Here is a 4,509-nt window from a genome sequence, read left to right on the forward strand (position 1 = left end):
CAGCGGCCTCCGCCTCCCCGGCCCCCATGTAGCCCAGTGAAGGCAGGAGGTAGGGCCCCCGGAAGGAGAGGAGAGACTGCTGGGCCCCCGCCTCTCGGGCATTATAGGACCTTCAGGAGCTCTGCTAAAAGTATGACTCAGCTCACAGGACCTGTCCTACTCTGGCTTCCCAATTCCCTTAAGCTCACCCAAACCAATGAGGCCCTGCACCTCAACTCCCACCTGTCCCCTTGACCTCACCTCCTTCCACCGGCCCCCCAGCTCGCTCAGCTTTGGCCACAGGCTTCTTTCTGATCCAGCAGAGCTTTGACACCCCTCTCGGCCTTCACACGTGCTGTCCCCTCCACCAGCATGTTTATGACCCGGGTTGGCACGGAGGGTCCTTCTCTTCAGTAAGGTCCTGCTTCTAAGGCCACCTTCTCCGGGAAGCCTTACTGGATCTCTCTCTAGGTAAACATGATCCTGTCCAAGTTCCTTCTACGTCTTTCTAAAAGCATCATGTTCTTTATTTGCTCGGTCGTGGTCTGCCTGTCCCTGTGAGAATATAAGCTCATGGTGGTGTGTCCCCTTGCTGGATCCCCAGCGCCCGGCCAATGGCAGGCACGTAATAAATACGCATTGCGTGCAGTCAGGGGTCCGTAGAAGTCCCTCCCCACTGAGTACCCAGCCCGTGAGGACCACGCTTCCCTCAGGAAGGCCAGGGTGTGTGGTTTGGCTGCGCGTCTCATGGGTAGAGGAAGAGGGATTTAGCAAGCAGCTGGCCGCCCCGTCCCAGGCTCCGGTGAAGGACAAGTGTACACACAGCCCAGGAGACTTTCCGGAGGGGAGGGCTGCGGCTTCTCCCCGAGCCCCATGGAATCCTGCCCCCGACCAAGGAGCCCGCAGGGCCGGAGCGGGCTAAAGATGGGAAAGGAAATGCAGGATTCATCCGAGAAGGACCGTTTAGTGTCCGTTGAACTTTTGGTATGGATCCATAAATCAGTAGATTAAGGCAAACGGGGCGTGATACTATTGATCCGGTCCTTTCGGTTCACTGAGGGGTCATCTGGAGATGCCATGGGTTACCTGGCGGGCTGATAGGCTGCGTTCTTCGTGTTCGCTTACGGAGCCCACGGGGATGAGCAAGAAAGGACAAGGTGGCGGACGTTGGAAGAAGAGTAGATATGAGTAGGGTAACTCAGAAGAATCCAGTGACCTCACACAGTAATAATCCATGTCTCCTGCTGGGTGTCTCGTTCGGGTTGGCAGGGGTTTTGACCCCCCTCCCCCGGGGCCTGCTGGGCTGGGGGATGGAGACTCGCCCCCTTGTAACAGCGACACGTTCTCCAACACGTGGTCTCCTCAAGCCTCCTGGTGGGGTCCTACAGAGTACAGAGCCACAGGTGGGCTCCTCACTGCCTTCTCTTGGAAGGGACCCTCAGCGCCTCTGCTCATCTTTCCCCCGTCACCTTCTAGGGGACCGAGAGCACTGTCATGCCTGTGTCCGGATGGAATGGGAGGTCCTGGCGAACAGCAGGAGCGCCATCCTCAAGGACACTTCCCGACGTCTACAGGGGACAATCTTGCTGGTGGGATGCTCTCCCCCAGCGTCCCCAGCAAGGGCAGGAGGTGTTCCTGATGGTGATGCCGAACTCCAGATCAGAATGTTGTCCCCACTCTTGGAAGACACAAGCTGTTTCTGGCCTTTCTATTTCCTGGCCCTTCCACAAATTTGGGGAGATTGAGCAAAAAACAAACAAAAAGGAGTTCTGAAAAGCTTCCTCTGCACCTGTGGGAGGGGTTGCTCTGACGGCTCACAGGCCCTGTTTCTCACACTCGAGCCACTGCTCACTGTCTCCGCGAGTTTTGTCACGGACACAAGCTGGCGGCTAGGCCTGGAGCGGTGGCGAGGTGAGGCTCCCCTTCGGGGCAACCCATGCCTTAGAAACGTACGTGACTTAATTTGAAAGGAAACATGCCACCAAAGTAATGGGAAAGTGGGACAGTAAAAATATTGATAAAAAGCAAAAATAAAGCAATGTTAATCTGTTCTAGCTAGATAGCATCACTCAGAGCAGAGAGAGGTTTCCTCTGTTTTAAAAGCAAGGGTATTTGCAACTGTGAACACTTTGTTGCAAGCTTGAGCCCTTCTCTTTGATGCCATCCGAAGGACTGGAGGAGAACGTCCAGTTTTAAATACCGCCCCATATTTAGCAGCTATTTAGTCTATGCCACCGATCGTGTAATTCCCTTCCGCACTGAGGTCCAGCAGGCCCCCGTCCTCCTCTACCAGCAACCGGACCAAGCCTGCACCTCCCGCCACCGCCCCCCCCACCCNCCCCCCGCAGAGAATGTCTCGTTTTCTTGAAAGACAGAGATCCCAAACTGCCTTACGTAAACGCATCATCCACATGGCACAATTAGTAGTACTATTTAATTATGAACAAAATTAGGCTCACACATCGATTCATGGCCCTGCAGATGAAACACAAAATCTTGCAGGAAAGCATACTTCTTACACTTAATTTGAGAGGAACGAGGCAGGTGCTTCGGACAGGATGGGATGCTGTCCCAGAGGCACGGGCTGCAGCTAGGGACCTGGCAGGCCTCGAACGCTTCTCCGGGGCTTCAAAGGCTCGGCTTTCCCCATGACTAGTTGTGCCTATTACCCAAAGAAGATTAATTGTATTAGCTGGGACAGTTTACTGGAGAAGCCATATCTTGCGTCTTATTTTAGCCACTGATCAGGTTTCTGGAGTTGTAGCTTCCCCAAAAGCTCCCACACCAAAGAGTAGAGAAAAACTTTGTCCAGCCAACTATGCATAACAGGGAAATAGTTGCACATCCCTGGGCAGGACCTGGAAGCTGTCAGCCAACTTCCATCCTGAGGACACAGAGAAATCTTTTGCGATGACACCCCTCCTCACCAGGCCCTCCCAAAAAAAAGGGGTATCTGATGATTGCAATTCTGGGGGGAAAATCTTAATTTGATTTAGGACTATAGAGTGATTGTTTTCAATGAAGAACAGAGACCATGAATTCTAGTCTATAAATTTGGGAAATGCTAAAAAAAATAGACTCCGTTTCACACTAAGACTGACTCTGGCCACCTGCAGTTGGCGTTTGGTACAGACTCTGGTTCTGCCGGGGGAGGCCAGGTGAAGGTATGCAGGGGGCTAAACCTCAGTTTCCCCAGTTTGGAGGTGAAGGACATAATGAACAAGGCCAAGGGTCCTAGGACAGCTGCATCCGCTTCCCCAGGAGACTTAATGCAGAGCGTTAAGTACCATCCAGACCTGCCTAATCAGAGGCTTCGGGGTGGGCTCTGCCCTGGGGGGGAGGGGGGAGTTTGAACAAGCTTCCCAAGTGATTAACATTTTCTCAAGTTTCACAAGTGCTGAAATACATAATCTCTTATGGTCTTGGCTGCATTAACTCTCTATAATTTTATAGAAGACCCAAGAAATAAACAAAAGAAAAACAGAAAGACGGACATACATTCAGAAGCATAAATGCAGAATAAAGGAGAATTGCACATCTCAAAGAGAGTGAAAGCCAGAGAGACAGCCTTTTATAGAACCACACTTGCTTGTCTGATCTTCCTTGAAACTTTGAAAGCTAAAAACTCTTAAAGCTCTGGTATATCTTTGCAACCATGGGCATCTGGAATAAAACATCTGTTGCTCTGTTAGCCAGATGATAATGACCCATTTTTACCTACTGGGTAAATTCACCTCATTTGATTTCGTGGCTGTTGTTTTACAATATTTTTTCCAATATTCAGAATGCTTCCGCTCTCTCTGTTTTTGATCCCGTTAATTGAAAGGCTCACATGGAGCCGAAGAGTCCTTGGATTAAAATCACAGGATGATGCTTAGTGATTTCGGTTTCTGGGTTGTCTTAGAGATTCGGTTAGGTATAAACCAAGAACCTTGTGTTTTTTCTTCTCAAGGCCACGTTGGCCCTCCACGGGGCCATTCCCAGTTCCGGATGGGCCAGTGGGGGGCAAGATGGAATTCTTTCAGGATCCCTGACTCGGTGGTCATTCCGGGATCGGGGCTGGGGGTCGGGACTTGTCTGAGGCCCTCCTGCTCAGAGCTAGTCGGGGAAGCCCAGTGCGGGCCGAGGGACCCTCCGCGGCGACCTTTGTGTCCACTGGCCCGGAGGACTCGCCCTTCGCCGGAGGTTTGGGGAGGAAGGGAAGGCAAATGGCCGTCTCGCCACCTGTTGGTGGGTGGGCAGCAGGGTCCGGCCGCTGCGGCGGGCCGGGTTTCCAGCCGCCTCCCGGCAGCCCCTCCCAGCCGCGCCCGCGGGGCTGGGGGACGGCGAGGGCGGCGCGGGCGGGAGCGGGGAGGTGGGCTTTACTTCGCGGATTGGGGCTCACGGCTGTCATTCCGAAAGGGTGGGGCTTTTCAAAAAAAGACAAATTCGGAAGGCAAAGCCCCCCAGCCGCGCAGGACAAGGCGGCGCTCGCCTCCGCGCCGGATGCGGTCTCGGCGGAGCCGGGCCACCGCGCGGGTCCCCGAGCCG

The sequence above is a fragment of the Ailuropoda melanoleuca genome, chromosome 12 (assembly GCF_002007445.2).
Source record: "Ailuropoda melanoleuca isolate Jingjing chromosome 12, ASM200744v2, whole genome shotgun sequence".
In the NCBI taxonomy this organism is placed as follows: Eukaryota; Metazoa; Chordata; class Mammalia; order Carnivora; family Ursidae; genus Ailuropoda; species Ailuropoda melanoleuca.